The following is a 23,626-nucleotide window of genomic DNA, read 5'->3' on the forward strand; positions in this document are numbered from 1 at the left end:
ATAACAGATAAGCATACATATAATGGACCGATATAAACATTATCGGGTTTGTTGACTGGCAGCACAAAGCAGCACAATCTCAACCCAACCACACTACATCAACACATGCTACTAGAAGCATATAGCCATAATAGATAACAGACAAATCTAACAAATCACTAAGCATAACATCATCCTTTCTACTAGGATACCGATCTAACAGATCACCATAGCATACTAGTATACTATAAACCACGACAACAATCCAAAAGGGAAGACATTGGTGCCTTCGACCCTGATATTATAGTGAGGAAAACTCACCTTACGCTGCCAAAACACACAGATGATCCTTGACCGCTGACTGCCAGATCCCGAACCATCATCATCAAGACAACACCCCAAACAATAGCTGATTCCATGAATAGTCTCTAACTGCAGATCCGCTAGTAGATACCGAAATGAAAATCATTAGCATCTAGTAATTGACTCATATAATGAGTCCTAATCAGGGTAAAAGACCTTTCTACCCTTCCTCAAGCTTGGCGCAAAGCCAAGCCCTAACTAGATGACAAAATGACTAAATTACTTCATGTCCCACACTTGGCCCAATTTTCCAAATTGGGCCCAACTTCTTATTGGGCCTTATCCAAAGGTCTGATCATTTAATTATCCCAAAACAAACTTATCCAGTTAGTCTATTAGGGCCCAAGTATGAAAGCCCAAAAGATGGCCCAATAGCCGAAGCCAAAGTCCGAAATCCAAGCAGAGGATGTACACAGGGTGTACCCCTTTGGTATGCGGGGCATACCTCGCCTCACATTGACCACTTACGGGGTGGTTGTCTCTGAACACGGGACATATGCAACCTTAAGCGGGTCGTACCCTTGCAGGTCTTAAAACATCCATAAGTGCTTAATGGATTAAGCTCTTGAGTTCAAACTTCAAATCCACTATTCAAATGTATTCTAGAACCATAAAGTCTCAAACTTAAAGACTTTGGTTGAATAAAAAGGGATTAATACATGGTCTTCATCCATTAAGACCTCCTCAAAAGAACTAGGGACCAAACTAGCTCAAGGGACCTCATTTTTATGCCTTAGGACCGTCCTAGGGTCTGAAAGGACAACTTAACGTGACCAAAACGAAGCATGCACAATAATGGGACTCTTGGGACACGAAGAATGCCAAAAAGTAACCAAAACAATATCAACACAATCCAAGCATAAAGGTAGAAGTTTTATACCTTCTAAAGCTTCCCAAGATGGCGATAACCCCAGATCTACAAGCTTTATTCTTTCCTTGACTCGTTTGATGCACTAACTTCTTCTTTTGGCACACAAAAACTACACCATAAGCTAAAGATTCTCACTATGGGGGTTAGGGTTTACTCAAAACGGCTCAAGAACTTGGAGGCTGGAAAAGATGAGAGGAAATGGTCCGTAAGATGCTTAAATACTCCCCAAATCCTAAAAGTAAGGGTTTCACTCTGGCACTCATATGCCCAACGTACATATGTGTACGCCCAGTCTACTAGGGCACGCCCTAGTATGCTTAGCGTACTCACATGTACGCCCACCGTACTACTCAAGTTCCCAAAATCACCATTTTTGCCACTAGGGCCTCCCTTTGCCACTTTTTTCAAAACCAAGGGCCAAAAATGACATACTTACAATCCAAGGGATGAATTTGAAGTTACTTGAAAGATGGGGTGTTACACTTTTTGAAAAATCAATAAGTAAAAAAAAATATTTAGCAAACTTAAAAACACTTTTCAAAGTAGTTTCACCATTAGCTTCAAAAGGAGTTTTAAAAAACATGTAAAACTTAGCTTTTTGCAACTCTTTTTTTTTTTTCTTTTTAACCGTAATAGCTTCAAAAATGGTAATTCATCTAATGATGAGTTCTAAATGTTTTGCTAGTACTTTTATAATATATGCATAACACTAAAGTTAGCTATTACGACCTGAAAATCCTTTTGTTAACGATGTTAGGTTTCCATTACTCGAATTATTTATTTTCTGATATTAGATGGAATATTAAATATGGGGTTAAATGATATTTAAATGAATTAATTTAAAATTAAGAGGAAATTATTTAATTAAATGGATTTATGGGATGGTATGGTAAAAATAATTGCTCAAAGGGGTTTAAATGGAATTGAGGGGATAAAATGTTATTAAAAGAAACTTTAGTTGTTAATTTAATTAGGGTTAGGGTTTAAAGAGTGCAAGAATAGAAATTTGAGGGGCTAGATGTGTAAAAAAATGCATTTAACCCTCCCCATATGTTACGGTCGTGTGCAACTAGTGGGCCGAGCATTTTTTTCTTCCACCTGGCCTATACGTTCAAAGTAAGAATGACTCCATCATTCCATTGAGTACTTGGGACATTAAAGGGCGATGACAAGAAGAAAAAAAGAGGCATCTGATTGTGAAGGGGCATGGGGCTTGTCTGTTTCTATCTTTGTTTATACAGGATCAATCAAAAGAACTGATCCAATCATAGGTGTGTTGTGAAACGATCAACAATAGAAGAGAAAAAAACATATAGTTGAACGTGAAGGAGAAGGGTGGGACGCTTCGATCAGTAAGGTTGATGCCCAGGGGCGGCTCAACCAATTTGGTGGATCTAAGCAAACAAAAAGTTGAGGCCCTTCAAGTAAGCAAACAATTTCAAACTTGAGAACCTTTGTTTTACCATCCAAAGCTTTTACCACTAGACCAAGCTCTAACTTGTCTTTGTAACCCAAGAAGTATGTATATATACATATATAATTAACAGAATAAACTTTAAAATTAGGGGCCCTTTAGAATTGGAGGCCCTAAGTCCTTTCTTAATTTCGCAAAGGGTAGAGGCGGTCTTGCTGATGCCCCTTGTTTGCATTGACAGGATGTAAGAAAGAAGAAGAAGAATTTATCGATTCTCCTTTTGGGTTTGTAGTTGTTCTCATTATTTGCTAGGAGGGGTAGGAGGAAGGAAAAAATGAACATAAGAGTGTAAGTGAGGTTGTGGAGATTGATTATTACTTCTTGGGGGAGTGTGACACCTCAAGTGCTTACAAGACCCGAAGTGGAGGAAAACGCTTTCATGTAAAGGTGAGTTAATCTTTATGGAGTTTAAGTACTTTGTTAGGGACATATCCTAGAATGATTGGAATGAACATAGATTGTATATGTTGCATGTACCCCTATTATGAATGTTATGTTGGTTCCTTTTTGTGTATGAGAATTTGGGATACATTACATGCTAGATTATTATCTATAATGTAAGGAGCATGTTATGCCCCTGGAAAAATAGTTGTGTGCTGATTGTATGCACTTTATGATTTTTTGGAAATATTTGCCTATGATGTTTAGGAAAATGCATGCTAGTGATTAATGTGCCTAGGTGTTGAAATAATGATATGCACATGATTTGTATAATGATTTATTATGTAATATTTAAATGAGGAAAATTATACATAATAATAAATAAATAAATAAAGAATGGAAATGGACTTTAGTATATCATTATAAAGAATGGAAATGGACTTTAGTGATTTATTATCTAACACCATGTATAGATTCTAAAATACACTCTGGAAAAAACCGCATGTCAATCCAACTTTAAACGAATGAGATATGCATGTGTTAACATTTTCACAAAATACAAAATACAAAATACAAAAACAAATAGCTGAAAAGTTGAAAATTTTCAGTTTTGATATCCCGACTTCGGAGGACTGTAAATCATTGTATATTAAACCAAAAATGACAAAATTGTACTCTAAACTCATGTAGAAACTGAAAACTACAAGTTGGAAAAAACCACATGTCAATCCGACTTCAAATGAATTAGATATGCATGTTTTAAAACTTTCACCGAATACAAAAAAACTGAAAAACTAAAAACTTCCAGCTTTGATATCTCGACTTTGGGGGACTGTAAGTCAATGAATATAAAACTAAAAATGGCAAATTTATAGTCTAAAATCATGTAAAAACTCTAAACTACATGTTGGAAAAAAAAACACATGTCAATCAGAGTTGAAACGAATGAGATATGCATCTTTTAAACGTTTCACAAAAACCGGTTCCAGCCCTTAAAGTGGTTTCGGTTCCAAACATCGGTTCCGGTTTTTAGACCCGGTTTACCCGGACCCGATGGACCCAAACCCGAATTACCCGGAACCTGGATAAACCAATTTTTAAACCTAGAACCAGAACCAGTTCTATATATTCCGGTCCTAACAGTTCCAGTTCCGGTCCGATTCCGGTTTCGGTCCGGTCTTTTGCTCTAAATCTCATCCCTAGTTAGGATTGGCTCAATGAGGAAAGTTGGTTAATGTTGGATCTACGAGGAAAGCTAGTTGAATGGTTATACTAGACAACCAATTTGACACATGGTTCACTTAAAGATAGGTGAATTGGAGTGATGTTGTGTTGGTTATGTGATGTATGTGATGCCATGCTATGTTAGTGTTTGAATGTGTGCTTACATGATGTTTTGTTTGACCGATTTGGGATATTTGCGTTCCGTAACACCATACTTATGATTGACTCACTTAGCATATGATGACACTTTTTTTTGCTTGTTTTTTGCCTTTCATTGGTACAGGTAACATAGTCTAATGGCTGGGTGAGGATGAGGTCTTTTAGGTAGTTATTTAGAATTGATGTCATGTATGGACACCTCCTTGAGTTTTCATAACATGCAATTTTTGAGAACTTGTTTTGGGTTGGTTTTATGAACTTTAATTTTGATGAATGTTTTTTTTTAACTAAAAGTAACATTGGTGATGTCTTCATAAAATTTAAATTAAGACTTCTGCTAACGTATTGTAGCTAAAAAGTGTCTAAAACAAAAAAAAGGTTTTGAGTGAAAAATAACGATGTTACATTAACCTATTTCGTAAAAGATGCATGACATTTTATTTCTCACTCCCTACGTTATATCAAATTATTCTGTTTTTATTTTATTGTTCTTTTATTGACTTTGAATATATACACTACTAGTTCAAAATATCTTATTTATGCAATTTAAATCTTCCTGTTGATATTATTTGAATGAAACTTAGTTTCATATTTAATATCAGTTACTTACATGTATACTAAGTAGGTTTGAACCTATTAATGTGAACTTTTGGATTATGAATCTATTTGTATACTTCCTTTTCTCCCCGTGACATTTTTTAGTTGATATTAAAAGTCTACATAAATCATTAACCTTTACATGATCTTTACCTTAGATTCCAGTTTAATGTAAAATATATTTTGTTAATAATATATTTCTTGTTGGTTTCATTTTGAGTAACCTTCATATTTATCCAAATTTTATTTGTGATCCTCATCAAAATCGCCCTCAAATGGTATCTTAGTATTGTGATCTTTTTGTTTGGTTCTAACTCATTATTTATTTATCATTTTCAAATTACAACTCCATTTTGTATAAATACTTAAACGCTAGTATTATCTTTTTACGTTAAAGCTCATTATGTTTTCGTCACATCATACAGACAAATATTATTTTACCATGCTATAAAACATGTGTTTTTCTTGAAGTAATAAAATTATAGCATAACTTTCATACCTAAGTTTTTATGAATATCTTGCCTGATTTAGCACATGTAATATTCTTCACATATAATTATTTAATACTAATATGTTATTAATTACTAAATATTAAACATGTATGCAACAACATTAAATCCAACAATGACCTTTTACAATATTAATAAAATTTTAGTTAGACGTTGACTACATCTCGATTGAACCGACTCAACAATCAGATGCAACAATGCATGTCCACACGAGTAAGGCAACATATTCTCGCGAATGTTAGAATGTAAATATATAAAAGTATTTACACATGTCTCGTAAAGCTTTATTGTATTCGCGAACTCATCATTTGTCTTATGCTCCAAAAGATACAAGGCACTAAAACAAAAAAACACCGATATATTGATCAAAATTAAATTTCAAGCAATGATTATGAAGCACTTAGATTTGATTTTCAAAACTTTGGTCATATATTTGTTATTCTTTTATTATTATACAAGATATTTTCAACAAAATCTATTAATAATAGAGTTTATTGATCAATTATAATGTATAATGATGAAAAAGCATCATAAATGGTCCCTGTGGTTTCCCAAAATCTGAAGTTTAGGCCCTGTGGTTTAAAAACCTCATAGATGGTCCTTATACTTTCAAAACGTTTGACAGATGGTCCTTATCCCTCACACCGTTAGAACCCCACCGTTAACTTTTATTTCATTAAAATAATATAAGGGTAAATCGGTCTTTTCACATGTGCCCTCTTCTTTATAACCAAATGCATGTTTGATATTTTGAAAACCCTTCTCGCACCCACCCTCTTCTACTCTCACACTACTGTGCATCCAATTGCGAAACGAATTCTGCAAGGGTTAAAGATGGCGATTTGTAGATGTGGAATGGAAACAACGAAGTTGACCTCATGAACTGATTGTAACCCAGGAAGGCAATTTTTGAATTATTCAAGATGTGGGTTCGTAAGGTGGGTTGACCTTCCGATGTGTGCTAGGGCATTGGTGGTGATTCCGGGTTTGATAAGATCAATGAATCGATTGGAAGAGAGGGTTGCGGTTGAAGTGCATAACTGTGGAACTACCAGCTGATGTTGTTCTGTTAAAGATGTTTTTTTTGGTTTTATTTTAACCAGTAAGGTGGTTGAAGGATCTGGATGGTAATAGGATGGGGGGTTTTTGGTTGCGTTTGTACGCATCTAACTAGTTCAGGGGGTTTTGGATTGTGATGGAATGGGTATTTTTGGTTTCATTTTGTTGTATGAAGTGTAACACATTAAGTTAATGGAAATGATGATTATGTATTTTGTTATAAATCAGTGGTTTTGATTTGCATTTTCGTATGATACATTGTTATAACTGCATCTTGCAAATGGTTAGGAATGGTATTTCAAATCTACATTGTTATAGATGCATCTTTTTGAGAAAGGTTTGGAGAGGGTAATTCATAAGCAAAATGTTGATAAAATCATTACAAGTCTGTGTTTAAACATGAGACTTAGTTTCAACATACTTACTAATGGAAGGTCTTAACCCATACAAACAGTACAAAAGACCTAATTACCATAAGTTAAACAACCAAACCATAATTTAAGTTTTAAAAGACCTAACTACCCAAACATCCAACTAACTACTTAACAGAATTTCCAACCCCCTTTCCCTTTCCTTGTGTCTTCCCCTTTGCCTGTGTCTTCCCCTTTCCTCGTGTCTTCCCCTTTGATCCAACTTCACCAACGCTTCCCTGCCCTTTACATGTTCTGGAATTGTGCCCCTTGTTATGACACTTTGAACATGTGACTGGAAGAAATTTCCTGCTCAATTTACTGGTTTGGCTGTCGGGCTCATCAACACCTCTCCTTCTCTTCTTTTTTGGCCTCCCAACCTACACATATGTATTTATTATATTTATAACATAAACATACATGCTGACATTAAAAGTACATATCTAGCCTAGTTGACATAACAACTTGTGTGTGATGTTTTGGTGGAGTTAAAGTGAATGGACAATCACTTTTTGGCCACATTGAATGACCATTTATTGGATCAGTTTTGTTCAGATACATGGCTCTCCATGTTGATAACTTATAGCAAGGATGGACCTAATCCTCAACATCAGGGGCGTCTTCTCCATTTTTAATTTTGTTCCATATAGCAGAAAAAACATGCCTACATGGAAAACTTGTAATATCCCAAAACCTACAAGTGCAACTTCTTTCATTTAGGTTCACCACATACTGATCCTGCCATGTGCTTGCAACTTGGTACTTTCCTGCCCCATTTTACTTAGCTACATACTTTGCTGCTTGAGCCTTAATCTCCTTTAAAATTATAGTTGCAATAGTACTTAGTTCCCCTTGAAACTTATCTATTTCCTTTTGCACAAAACACAATCTCTTCATGAGATACTCTCTAATATACTCTAAGCAGGTGATGATTGGTTTATCCCTACCTTCCTTTACCTTAGCATTGAATACCTCACAAAGATTATTTAACAAACAATCAGTGTGTGTCCTACCTGTGAAAAACATATTCAAAAAGAGAAATTAAAAATTTATATTAAAACATAAAAACAACTTCTTAATGACATAACACCGAAGTGAGATTTAGACCATGTCTCTGCAGGAATCTTACACAACCAAGAATGAGCTTCATCATTCATTTTCTTCAACTCATCCATTGCATATTTAAAGTGATTTAATGTTGTTGCTCTACCACAATCCCAAACCAAGTCACTCAACTCTTTTCCTTTCCATTGTTTCTTTAAATTCTCTTGAATACGCCTCAAACAAAACCTATGTTTTGCACTGGGGAATACCTTTGCAACTACTGGTATTATCCCCTTAAGAAATACAAATATAGTCAGTTTCATTTATAAAAATAGAATGTAAGGTACACTATCATGAGAAATAATTAGGTAAAACATACCTTTTGTGTATTAGAAATGAAGGTAAAATTTGAATTTGCTCCCAATTCCAAGTCTTCTCCTAACAGTTCCATGAACCATGTCCAAGAACTAGTCGTTTCAGCCTCTACCACTGCATATGTTATAGGGTATATTCCATTATTTGAGTTTAGACCCACATCAGTTAGTACCTGCCCAGGATATGGGCCTTTGAAGAATGTACCATCAACTCCCATGAAATCCCTTAACCCAACTTCAATGCACCTAGACATACATATATTTTTCTAAAAGTTGTTGTAGTAGTCGACAAGCATGGTTCAGGATACACATCTATCCTAAAAGTTGAACCAGGATTAGTGTTTAGCAGTTCCAAAGCGTAATCGCTCAGATACCCATATTGAAGTTGGTAATCCCCACTAATCACACGTTCAACCATTTGCTTTGCCATACCAACCTTTTGAACTGACATACCAAGCTTTAGCTTCTTACACAACTCCCCGTGTAAAGCTTTGATTGGAATTTTAGGGTCACTCTGAATTTGTGGAACAATTAAGTTTGCTAAATATTTGGAAGTACAAGCCTTAACTGATCTTGTTTGCAAACATTTATGGAGATCGTGTACTATTTTCACCAACCAATCCTTATTCTCATATGGCCTCGAGATTTGGACTGCCCAAGGACATTTTCCTTTTTTACTAATCACATTTTTGCCCTTGCAGTTTACCTTACTTCTAGTTGATGGCACACCACATTTAACTGTTTTAGTAGATTGTCCCTTGCACTTTATCTTACTTCTAGTTGATGGCCCACCACATTGAACTGTTTCAGTAGATTGGCCCACTACACCTCCAAATTTGACCCTTATCCTGATTTTATCATTTTTTTTGCTAAGTATAGGGAACTCCTTGTATTTATAGCATGTGAATGAATGTAGTCCACAACTTCCTTCTTTGTTTTGAAACACTTCCCCACCCTATATGGTTTTAAATGGATCTCCCCATGTGAGCATGAAGTTGACCTACTCAACTCCTTAAGCATTTTTATCCTTTCATCTTCATAAAATCCTACATACTGATAATCATCACTTTGAATAACTTCCAACTCTTCGTCAACTATGTCATTCCCTATACTTTCGGTTTGCTTGTTTAAAATTCCATGTTCATCTAAATCCACATCACTTTGGAATTCACTCATGTCTATATCCACATCAAATTGCAAGTTAGAATCATGTACAATGTATTCACTAACATCAGAATCATCTCGACTATAATCAGAACCATCTCCATTCTGACTATAGAAAGCATCTCCACTATCATCACTTACCATGCCCTCTAGAATTTCCATTTCTACTTGATTGTCATCACCATTTGGTACACTATACTCAACATCAAAGTCAGCGTAAGTTGAATAATCATATGTAAATGCTTCAAGTTCATCGAGTCTTACACTTTGTTGTCCATCAATATCTTCACAAATTGGTTCCTCTGCAAGATTGCCTAAATTACCCTTACACACTTCTTCTATGTGGCCAATGATCACTCCTTCATTCACATCAATGACATTACTTTGTTGGCTAACTTGAGACATAACATATGGAACAATAGTCTTTAAATGATCCTGACTTTCATCCATATCTATTACCTGTGACTGGTCAACAATATGGTTGGCAGGGTGGTCTAACTTAAGCTTTTTACTACACGATCCTACTTCTCTTCTACAAGGTTTTTTGTCTATTAAGTTTCGGTGACACACTCTCAAGTTCCAGTTCCTCAATAACAACTTTGGAAGGAGACTTAAAATAACTAGCTACCCTAGTTTGACCAATTTCAATATAGACCTTTACAAGTCTGTGTTTAGGGAAATACGAAACCAATTTAAGAACATCTTGGTCATTACCTAAAGGCAATAACCCGTAGTCTAAGGGAAATTCAGGGATACAGAAATGGTAGTAAAGAGTTTGTTCACCTTTGTACCCTAATTTTCGAAACATGTCGTCGATTTCATGGATTGAAAATAAATCAGTGTCAACGTCATCTACGTATGATACAGTACCATCGACGTATTTCCTTCCAAGTGACTTGGTGAAGACACCAGTATAGTGTATCTTCAACGTGAAATAGTTATCATATCCCTCTACAAACACAAAAATAGAAAGGATAAAGAAGATGCTTTATCTTCACGAATACAATTAAGGAAAACAAAAACTGAAGTTTATTTATTTATTTATTTATTTATTTATGAAAAATCTTATTGTATCTCGATTGCAAGTCCTTCAAGCACGCATTTTTTCACGTAAACACCATATTGACAGAACCATTATCCTTTAGTGCTGTGTAAACCCTAAACCCCAATTTCGTTTCTTGGCTGAGAGTGATCTGTTGAAGACGAAGTCACTGTACTCTTGGGAGATGAAGAGTGTTTGGGAGTTGACGTGAAGAAGACAGTTGCATAATCATTTCCCTCAATAAAGAAGAGGGCACAGGTGAAAAGACCGATTTTCCCTTGTATTATTTTAATGAAATAAGAGTTAGCAGTGGGGTTCTAACGGTATGAGGGATACGGAATATCTGTCAAAAGTTTTGAAAGCACATGGACCATCTATGAGGTTTTTTAAACTACAGGGCCTATACTTCAGATTTTGGGAAACCACAGGGACCATTTATCATGTTTTTTCTATAATGATTAAAGAATTGCATCTATTATGTTAAATTTATTGTAATTAACGATCTATTTTATCATACTATTCATTGTAGTTCATATTTTTTCTTATACTATCCGTTACTTGTTAACGAATTTACAAATTCACACCGCAAAAGATTAGTTGCAATACTAATAGTTTTATTTATTTATTTATTTATTTAGTTTTTTGTATAAGGTTTATAAATGATTTTACATTTTTTGTTCATTTTGATACTTATTCACTACTTCTCTGTTAAAATATAAAAGTTGCTTCACATTTTGCTTATGTTGTTTTAATCTACTGAGGATTTACATATTTTCTATTAATATTAACTACTTATCCTTAAAGAAACAACACCAAAAGTCAAACATATATGTAAACGAAAAAAAACGAAAGAAAACGGTAAATAATTTGGTATTCTATTTAGATATGATTAAGTTTATTCATATGTGAGTGACAACATTTGGATGCGATTATACTTAAAAATACAACAGAAAATGAAGATACTGAAGATGGATTTATTTTGATCTATTTTGTTTACTTGTGAACACAAACAAAACTAAGGTGTTATTTGTTTTTTATCTGCAGATCTTCTTGGCCTCTTTTGTGTGCGCCACGCAGACCACAGATAAACATTAGGTTTCGCAGACTGTTTGTTTTTTTATTGAAGACTGCAGACCTAAAAATGTATGCATGTCCTCTTCTTGGCGCAGATGTGGACCAGAGTTCACAAACCTATTAATATACAACTATTAATTTATGAATATAATTTTTTTTGTAAATGTATATTAAATTCATTTATCTTCTACTCACTAATGAATAAATATATATAAAATAGTTTAGTATACAATTATTCAACCACAATGAAAGAAACACGTTTGAAGCGGAAAAATATCAAATGCATAAAATTCTTATCATAATTGTTATATTCATATATGAATATCTTATATATTCCTACTATATTTTTTGTTTTATTCACATATGAATACTTCAATATTGATATGTATTACATTAATAAAAACTATTGAATACCTATATTCATATATGAATGACTATATATATATATATATATATATATATATATATATATATATATATATATATATATATATGTAGAGTTAGGTTCATATATGAACCTTAACTATTGTGTGATTGTAAGACCAAACTTCAACCATTGATCTACAAAGGGGTATGATCAACATTTTCTTTTGTATTACCTAAATTAAAATAAATGTATATATGGAAGCAATTCGAGCGTTTCAAATGATAATATATCTTTGGTTGTTTAATTAGGTCTCAGATTCGTTTAATTAGGGTTCAGATCGACATATTGTTTTCATGCCTCCTTAAATAATCAGGTTTTTTTGTAGTTCGTTTGAAGTTGTCATAGTCAACTAATCCGATTTTGCTATGATAATGGGTCTTGCCGATGATGAAATCAACACCAGTATAAGCGAGGGATATGTTTGATTTCTGTTTGGAATAAATGTATGATTTTATCTATTTTTTTGTTTATATATTTTACATTATGTTTCATAAACTGGTTATTTTTCCATTGCTTCGTTCCATCATCATATGGAATTCTTAAAGAATGTTATAGTTTATCATTCATAAAGAATCATATTTTCTTAAAGAATTTTGAAAACAATTTTGAAAATATATACATTCTAACAGATTATTCATAATTAACTTAAATAGTTTTGTTAAATTGAACAATATAAATGAATTTGTTCTGTAGTAGTTTCAGTTTGAACATAACAATATTTTATAATAAACTTACAAATTAATATGGCTTTTATATATCAGATTATCAGTCTATTAAAGAGGATGAATGATCTTCTTAATCTGTATGTTTTGATGTATTGCATGGGACACAAGAAAGCAGTGTATCAAAAATTGGTTTTGGATATAGGGGAAGCTGATTATATTACGTATGAACTGATACAAAAATCAGAAGCAATAGTTGTTTATTCTTTAGGAATGTGTTTTAGAAACTATATTAAATCACACGTTATTCTTACATTATTCTGTAAGAATGGTACTAATAAAACATTAACTAACATATTATAGTTGCAGAACAATTTGTAGTTGTAAGTGATTATACATCTCCAGGTGGTACAGATTATTATACACCCAAGACCAATGAAGATGTAAAGCCTAAAGTCGATGACATATATATATATATATATATATATATATATATATATATATGATACATATGATGTAACTGTAAAAATGTACAAAAATTATGCACTTGAAGCAGGTTTTATTATTAGGCTAGGTTCAAACAAGAAGAAGACGGATGGTACTTTCTCCAATAGGTACTTATTATGTAACAGAGAAGGAAAGCCCAACACTAGTAATGTTGACACTGTTGATATTCAATACAAAAAAATAAAACAAAGAATATATATATATATATATATATATATATATATATATATATATATATATATATATATATGACAGAATGTTAGGCTCATATTATATTCAAGCTCGTTCCTCAGACAGGAAAATATTTGGTTCATGAATTCATTGAAAGACATAATCATATGTTGATACCTAAGGCTAATATGCATTTGTCATGTGTGAAAAGAAAACTAGATTTGTCTTAGCAAACTTACATTTATAACATGTCTAAGAATAATGTTGGGGAAAAAAAGGTTAAAGGTTAATGTGTGGTCTCCAAGGTGGGTGTTTAGTTCATGGTGGATTGACGATTGATTACAAGAACTGTGCTAGGAATTTAAATTGTTTTATTGGTGGTAATGATGCCCAATTAATTGTCAAAATCATGGAAGAGAGAGTTAAATATGCACCAAATTTCTCATTTGAGTTTAGAGTCAAGGAAAAAAAAAGACTATTTTCAATGTTTTGAGCTGACGAAACTTCTAGGTATAACTAAAAGGACTTTGGGGATGCTGTTTCATTTGATGCCACCTACCAGACTAACAGGTTATTAGTTTATTAATAATTTTTTTTATATATATTTTCATGATTATGACATATTTTACATTTAGGCATAACATGGTATTTGTTCCATTTACTAGGATTGATAACCATAAGAGGTGTGTCACATTTGGTGTTGGATTGCATACCTAAGAAGACACAAATTCTTACAAATGGTTACTAAAACGTTTTTTGAAAGATTTTGGGAGTCCACCTAAGATTATAATGCCTAATCAAGATCTGCCAGTCAAAAAAGTCGTTGATGAATTGTTACCACTCTCCAATCATCGTTTATGTATGTGACATATAATAACAAAATTACCAAAAAAGGTATACATACCACTATTATTTTCTATAATTGAGTATTCTTTACAAATGTATTTCTTATTTAATTTACAATTTATGTTATTCATTATTATATAAAATATATTTATTTGTATTCTTACATTTTTATGTTGTTTGTATTTTTTTAGTTAACTTGGGAAATTGCCAACAATTCAGACTTTAAGCAATGTTTCAACAGCTTGATATGGAATGCAAAAATTAATGAATTAGAGTTTAAAGCTGGATGGGACAGTATGATTAAAGAATTTCATCTTGTGGATAATACATGGATAAGAAAGATGTTTGATTTGGGGAGACTGTGGATTCCTGCATTCTTCAATAATGTTCCAATGTCCGGTTTGATGAGAACCACGTCACTCTCAGAAAGTCAAAACCGGTCTTTTCAGAACAGTACACTATCCAGATCATATCTTGTCAATTTTATGATGACATTTGACTTGGTCATGGAAAGACAGAGGCACATTCAAAATTATTCGGATTTCACAACTACAACAACATTTCCAAATATATTCCTTATGAACCACACGTAGCAAAGGTTTACACCAAAAGAATATTTTATCAAGTTCAGGAAGAGATTTTTGAATCTAAAAATCATGCTTTATCACAAAAGTCGTAAGTAATTCTTCTGATGGTGTCGACATTGTAACATCCCAAAAATACAGTCTAAAAATTTCCTTTAAAACATTACTAAAACCATATCATAAGTCATAACATAAACTCAGAGTATTAATTCAGAACATATTCTTTTATCAGATTGAAACATCCCAGGCTGGCTAGCTATGGTGTGTGCACTGCAATCTTCTCGAGCTCCTCTTTTGAAAACTAAATACCTGAAACCAAAGCTGAAAACTATAATCACGAAGCTTAGTGAGCTCCCCCAATCTACCACATACCATACAATAACATATAAAACACATACTGGGCCTTGCCCATTGCATCAGACCAAAGTTCGGAAACTGCACCGGACCGAAGTTCGGAAACTAACCAGGGCCTTGCCCTCTGCATCGGACCGAAGCCCGAAAACTGCATCGGATCGAGGTCTGGAACTAGCTGGGACCTTGTCCCCTGGATCAGACCGAAGTCCGGAACTGACTGAACATAGCGTAGTATATACACATATCAACCAGCATAAACACGTATACTGCATACTACATCGGACCGAAGTCCGGAACACATAACATAAAGACATGCTTGAATCACAAAGACATCAAGCAATCTAACTACTACATCAGACCAAGGTGCGAAACTATTGCTAACTAAACGGGCCGACATTGTGGCCGTAGACCCGTTCCTACTGGAAGGAAAACTCACATGTTCTACTGAACTCTGCTGATAGTCCTCTGGCTGCTAACCGTCAACTCTCCGAAATGCTACTCCTCTAGCCCCCTGAGCAATTAATACTAATGACAATCCTTAGACTAAACTTTCCTCCCGAGGTTAACTAAGTCCATTCTTGTCAAAGTTAAAGTCCTGATCAAAGTCAAACGTCATGAATGACTCTACTCGCAGAGTCAACCCGTTGACTCGTCGAGTCCTTATACTCTGAAACGATCATAACACGCCTCAACTCGCCGAGTCACCTCGCCGACTCGTCGAGTTCAACAATTTCTGAGTCCCATCCTGTCCATTTCACTGAGTCACCGCTCAACTCACCGATCTAAGTCTTAACCCAAAGGATTGGGGTTCTGCGATCTAACTCGTCGAGCCCAAGAACAGACTCGCCGAGTCCAAATCAATCTCCAACAAACTCGCCGAGTTGTTCTTCCAACTCGTTGAGTTCCTGCCTAACTTCATACAACTCGCCGAGTCCACCCATGTGACTCGTCGAGTAGCTTCAGTTCTTAATCCATACAGTGACTTTTCGAGCCATGCAGGGGCTCCAAACTATAGATCCACACTTCTAAGGCCTTATCCTCACGTAAAGTTGCAAACTTTACGTGCAACTAAGGAGCTATAGGCTTAAAACACTCTAGGGCTAGGGTTTGAGGCAATCATGCTTCACCAACACACCAAAGATTGATACTTTATGGGTCTCTGGGCCAAGACACACCTAGATCTGAAGTAGCAACCTCAAATTTGGACTTCTAACTCGAAATGGCTTCTTAACATACCAAAATGGCCCCAAAACATCATCCAAGAAAAGATCTAGAAGCTACAAAGGCAAAGCAACAGATTGTTACCTTCAAATTGATGCTCACAACAAAAGGGTTGGATCCTCCAGCTCCTTAGTGATCAAAAGCTTCAAATCTTCCTCTTGCAAAAGTCCCGAACTCACTTTCTTCCTTCTCTCACTCAACTTAGGGTTTGGAATCGAGTATAGCAGCTTCTAGCCGACAAGGGGACTAAGGAGAGGACATAAGGTCCTTTAAATAGGATGCAAACCCTCGGATTAGGGCTTTTCTTGTTCAGACCAAACTCGCCGAGTCCACACGCCGACTCGACGAGTCGGTCACTTATTCCATAACCCGGATCCCACTCTTACTCGTCGAGTTCCTCCTTGGACTCGACGAGTTGACTCCTTTGACTTAGGGCTTTTCTTTCCTTTCCTGGTCTTCCTGATTCTGAGTGTTACAGACATGTTTGATGTCTTGGAGAGAAAGAAAAGTGTTAGCACACGGAAAAAGGAAGTTGTCCCCAACCAACCCGAGGAGGAAGAATATCATTTTGATAGTCTTGTAAAGGAAAAAGATTTTAAGGTATGTTTATATTTATATTTTTTAAAATTCACATCATAGACATATTAATTGTTATTGAAATTAATTATATTTTAACCAAGAAAATTTAGGTTACTCACAACAAGAGTGAAGGATCCTTATTGTGTACATACATGAATTTTGAACATGTTGGAGTTCTATGCAGGCACATATTTTCTGTTATGAGGTACTACAATCTTGAAAAAATACTCAAAAGATGTATCTTGAAATGTTGGTGTAGAGACGTAATTCCTCCGGAATTATTGAGGCGGCGGTTTAAGAATTTTCAAATGGACGGAAATGTTGACAAGGCAGCAATCGACATCTTTTCAACTGTTGATCACTGTGTCTCATTTTTTAGTCATGATCCAGTGAAGCTGCATGAGTAATTTGAGGAGATAAATAAGTTGAAAATGAAGTACTGCCTTTCATCTTCGTCTGATAATTTGATTAACAGGAATCATTTTGAACAGATTACAGGTGTTACTCTTCCAAAGGAACGTGACATTGAGAATCCTTCTATAATTAACAAAAAAGGTTCTGGTAGTCGTGGAAAAAGATTTAAAAGTAAAAAAGAGATGTTGACAAATCAATGTTAGAAACCAAAGAGAATGTGTAACTCATGAAAAACAGAAGGTTAATCATGATAAGATGAATTGTCCCTTGAAGGCAAAAGTAGTATAGTCTTATTTTTCATTTAATTCCTTTTTAAATAAAGATTACGTGTTATTTTGATTGTTATAAGTAGCTAAGTACTCGTTGTTATAAGTAATTAAGTACTTTATTCTTTGTTTTGTTATTGTTGGGTCGTATTTTGTGTTGCGTCTATTGGGCTCGTTAGCTAGTCCAATATATATCTCCGGTATGGGCCTGTCCATCTGTGAGTTTTGTAGGGTTTAGTATATATAGATGCTTGCATGCATCCTAGAACAGGAGGACGATTAGTAACGATTAAGAGTATTATTGTTCAGCAGATTTATCGTTCTTGTTTTTGTAACCCTAGAATCCTCTACAGTGGAAGTTCTTAGTCGAGCTCTGCTGAGGATCGAGTAATCTAATCATTCGACACATCTTGATTCATACTTGTGTTTTGTTCACTGTTTTTACGTTCATCGCATACCTGTTACAAAGATCTAATCGATCAAAGAGTTAATTAATAACTCATCAATTGGTATCAGAGCAGGAGGCTGTGTAATTCATACACATCTTTTCTGTGAAAGAGTTTGCGATTAGGGTTATTCCGCATTAACTAATATTTATTGAGCCGTCACTCCATTATTGACGTAACTCAGCATTTATTTGTTTGCCCTAATATTAAATATTACAAGTCTGATCTTTCAAACAGGTTAAAAACGATCAAGCATGGACGAGTCACAATCTAATCCCATCAATATCTCTAACAGCATTGGATCGACCACGAAGATTCCTATCCTTTACACCCAGGATTACGAAGTCTGGGCACATCACTTTGAAGATTATGTCATCGGATCGGAAGACAATGGATACCTTATTTGGGAAGCAATCGTTTCTGGATCATTTGCTCACTCTGGGACGTCAAAAATCATTAAAACTAAGAAGGAGTACAATGATCTGTTATAGGATGTAAAGGATATTGCTCAAGACGAAAAGGAAAAGTTTCAATGCAACATTAAAGCATTGAGACTGATTCGATTCGCTCTGCAATCAGATACATTCAGGCTAGTGAGTTCATGCAGCACTGCTAAAGAAATATGGGATAGGCTGTGAGAGCTATATTCTACAGATGAAGATTTGGAGCATTCTATTCAGACCTTGCTTTTGTCTGAGTTTGGTGAATTTAAGCAGAATTCAGATGAAACTGTTACTCAGACGTTCGATCGCTTCAATCATCTTCTTAGCAAGATGATCAAACACGATATAGAAAGGAAGCTGATTGAGCAAAAAGTAACCTTTTTGAATGGCCTTAGATCTGAGTGGAGAGCGGTTGTGTCCACTGTTAAAGATCATGAGCAATTTAAATCCTATTCGTTGGCAAAGCTGGTGGGGATTTTCAAATCCCAAGAAAAGATTGTTTTACAAGAGAAAAATGTTGTCTCCAGTTTAGGGTCCTTGGTACTTTTGTCCAAAAGCAAAAGTGTGGTAGAAGATGAAGATCTCAATTTAGAAGACTATGATCTTACTTCTGAAGACTATGCAATGATGGTATCGAATCCAAAGAGGTTCATTAAGAAAAGGTTCCCTACCAATAAGAACCGAAATTGGCAGGGAAGCTACAGTTCTGAAAAGGTCAGGGAGGAACCGAAGACAGACGAACCAAAGAAAGAGGCGAAAGTTGAAGGAGATTCAGGTGTGAACTGCTACTACTGTGGAGGAAAGAACCACTATGCCAAAGGCTACGTTCTAAAGAAAATGGCAGAGAAGGATGGGGAAAAAGATGAAGAGGCCTTGTTGATGAAAAAGCTGGAAGAGATCAAGAGAAAGAAAGCTACTGCTAACCCTTCAATGAATGCTTTAATTGTGCAGGGTTCGGCAACGGATGATGAGTTCGGTGGCGTGAAGGTCTGGTCAACCGACTCAGAGGATGATGAGGTCAGGAAGCCATCTCATGGAAAGGCATACGTTGCAAGAGGTGAAGAAAGCGGCAGGAAGTGCTTGATGGTGACAGATGTATCTCAAATGAGGGGATACAATACGGATGGTGGGAATGAGGACACCAAGGAGCAAGAGGACCTATGCTTCACAGCAAAACCTCTCAGCGTGCAGTTCAATGAGCTTGATGAATTAATCAAGAAGGTACAATCCGTTTTTGTTTCATTTAAAGTCCCACAAAATTCGTATGAAAAAGAATTAAAAAGCTTAAATTCAAGAATCTCAAATCTAGATAGCAGTTTAACTCAAACACGGGTCACCGATTCTAACCTAACTGACCAAAGAAGCAGGGTGTCTTCCAAGAGTGAGGAACGGAGGATGTGGATAGAGCTGAAGGAGTCGGAGCTGATTAAAACCAAAGATGAAAACATTTATTTGCAAAGAGACAATTTAAAACTTTTGAAACAAAGAAATGTCTTTTGTTTAATTGCCAAACGTCTTTATGCTAACATCACTCAACTTCATTTGAACTGTGAAATAGGGTAGAAAATTCATTGCATGATTTTACCCTTCCTTGAATTTAAGGAAGATGAAATCGACGATGAAGCATATAATTGTGAAAGTGTAGTTTCGTCTGATGATGTGAATCCGACGTATATGTATGGTCTGGACAAAATCGAATCTTTTATAAAGTCCAAGGACCATAAGGACATGTTGAAAAACCTTTTGGATGAAAACGATAAACTAAAACTAAAGACCGAAACCATACAAAAGTTTGACTCATTGAATGCCAACTTAAGCTCAGAAAATAAAATTAATGTTGAAAACACATCTGAGCTCAATGAGGATGATGATATGAGTGAAATTTCTGTAGAGGATGAATTCGACTGTTCTGAGTTTGTCAAGAGTGAACCTGAAAACCACAAAAATCTTATTTCTGAAAATTCTGTGGAGTTTGCTCGTTTGTCCCAAAATAAGTCCCCGATTCTAGAAGAAAAGGCAGTTGTGTACCAAAAGGTGAGAACAACACCAAATCAGGTGTATAAGGTCACAGGAGTAACCGAACATCAGACAGCCGAACTCACCGCCATTGTAAACGAAGATAATGCAGATGGCTGTGATGAATTTTTCTGGTCTGCTCCTATAGATAATGCTGACGAAACTGTTGGTCTGTCAGAGCGAACGTCCTGGAAAACCAAAGGCAGATATGTGCCAGAGCCACTAAACAAGCCTGACAACTTCGATGTGCCAAGTACCAGTGGTACAAAAGAAGTTCCTATAGAAGAAGTCACTCCTTCAAGCGAAACATCATCAGTTCAAAGTGAACCGGCTGACAGAAAGCAAAAGCAAAAAGCCAACATCCACAGACAGCCGAAGCAAGTGAAAGATCAAAATAAGCAAAGGAATCTGAGATACAAAAAGAATCTCTCAGAGCGGAAACAGTTCTGGCGATCTCAAAATGCCCATTTTTCTGATCATGACAGAAATTTAAAGAAAAGAGAAGACAGACCGCAAGAAAGGAATAACAACCAAAGGGAAAGGTTCGGTTCAGAGAACACCAGCTACCGAATGCATAGGTTCGGTTCCGAGAGCAAAAGTTGCCAAGGTTCAAAGTTCGGTCCCACTAATGACTAAAAACAAAAGGGCCACCTAGAACGTCAAGTCAAGAAAACTTGTCAGTCTAAATTCTCTCATTCTAATTCTTCTCAACCCCATTCTAAATCTAATTCTGTTCAAACTCAAAATGCAAAATCTTCAACAGATTTGAAAGGAAAATCGAAGGTTTCCTCAGTCAAGAATGATCAAAAGCATTCCAAGGCCCAAACGCGTGAACCTAAATCCAAACCGACTGTAACAAATCCCAACAAAATTAAAGTTTTCGCCATTAAGAAGAAAGATGAAACAACTTTAATAAAAAGAACATATCTAGTTGACATTTCTCTTACTATTCCTGTTCCTGTGAAAGGCTCACGTGGACCCAAGAAACTTTGGGTTCCTTAATCTGCTTGATTTTTGCAGGTAATTAGTGACGAGCAGTTCGACGAAGAATGGTATATTGACAGTGACTGCTCACGTCACATGACTGGAAGGAAGGAAGAGCTAAGGGAATTCCGATCTCTTCCAAACGGCGGGAATGTCAAGTTCGGGAACAACTCATACGGCACGATAAAAGGTTATGGGATGATAACAAATGGAGACTTCACGATTAGAAAAGTTGCATACGTTGAAGGACTACATCATAACCTCATCAGTGTATCACAGCTTGTTGGAGGTACCGGTCTTAAAGTTTCATTTGATGATGAGGGTTCGGAAATAATAGAGAAGAAAACAAAAAGAGTGATTCTCAAATCAAAGCGCAAAGGCGAAATGTTTTCTCTCAATCTCAAACCTATCAAAGGAAATCCAGCTATCTGTCTATTATCCAAAGCACATTCTGACGAAAGCTGGCTGTGGCACCGAAGGCTCTCCCATCTCAATTGCAAGGATATCAACAAACTTGTCACGGGAGGTCATGTTCGGGGTCTTCCATTGCTCAAGTTCGATCGAGAACATTTGTGTGCTGCATGTGAAATGGGGAAGCAGAGTCGTCAAAGTCACCCATCCATAATCAACACTAAAGTCGTTGAACCACTTGAGTTAATTCATATTGACTTATGTGGACCATCTTCTATCGAAAGCATTGGCGGTAGCAAGTATATTCTTGTTATTGTTGATGACTTTTCACGCTTTACATGGGTGTTCTTTCTGAAGCACAAATCTGAGGCAACTCTCAAGCTAAAGATGTTTATCAAGCAGGTTGAAGTGCAGCTGAGGAAAGTCGTTCGCAACATCAGAAGCGACAATGGGTTGGAGTTCAAGAATAAAGAATTTGAAGACTTTTTAGCAGAAAAAGGAACCAGTCACAACTTCTCAGCTCCCTACACCCCCCAACAAAAAGGAATTGACGAAAGACGAAACCGACCTTTGTGTGAGGCGGCCCGAACCATGCTAAGTTTCGCTTCTTTACCTCTATATTTCTGGGCTGATGCTATTGCTGCAGCATGTTTTACGCAGAACAGGTCCTATCTCAATAAGTGTTTCACTCTTACTCCTTATGAGATCATCAACAATAGAAAGCCAAACATCAAATTCTTCCATGTATTCGGCTCTCGATGCTTTATCTTCAATTCTAAAGATCATCGTAACAAGTTCGACGTTAAAGCCGATGAAGGAATTTTTCTGGGATACTCTCTTACTTCGAAAGCATACAGGGTTTTAAACAAGCGTTCGAGGAAGATTGAAGAAACGTATTATGTGACTTTCGATGACAGCTATGTCAAGAAGCTGAAGGCCACGGAAGAATCAGTTGGAGAAATCTTTTCTCAAACAGGCCAAGTCACAGCCTCGATTGCAAATTTGTTTGAGCAATTTGTGGAGTTATTCGATGAACCGGAGAAGGCTACTCTCTCAGAAGCCAATGCAGCAGATAACAAAGTTGACCATCTGAAGCAAATCGTTGATGACGCTGCCAAACGACTGGGTGAAGGAGAATCAGTTCTAAATGAATCTTCTCAGCACGGTGCTTCAGTTGAGGGGGAGAATCTATCTTCATCAAAACTGCCAAGTTCACAGGTTGAGGGGGAGAACTCTTCTCCAGCTGCACCCGAAAGTACTGTAGCTCCCGAAAGCTCAAATGCACCCGAAAGCTCTACTGCACCGAAAAGTACTGTAGCCCCCGAAAGCTCAAATGCACCCGAAAGCTCTACTGCACCCGAAGGTACTGTTGCTACCGAAAGCCCAAATGCTCCCGAAACTCCTGTAGCACCAGAAAGTCAAGATACCCCTGAATGCTCATCAGTCGAGGGGGAGAATGCCGATATGTTTTATGATGATGACAATCAATCTGAATTAGCAGAGATGGTAAATGCTGAATTGGATCCATCCTATGATCCGAATTACCCTCCTCTTGTCAAATGGACCAGAGA

This window comes from Lactuca serriola, chromosome 4, assembly GCF_051521515.1.
Source record: "Lactuca serriola cultivar US96UC23 chromosome 4, Lser_US96UC23_V15, whole genome shotgun sequence".
NCBI lineage: Eukaryota > Viridiplantae > Streptophyta > Magnoliopsida > Asterales > Asteraceae > Lactuca > Lactuca serriola.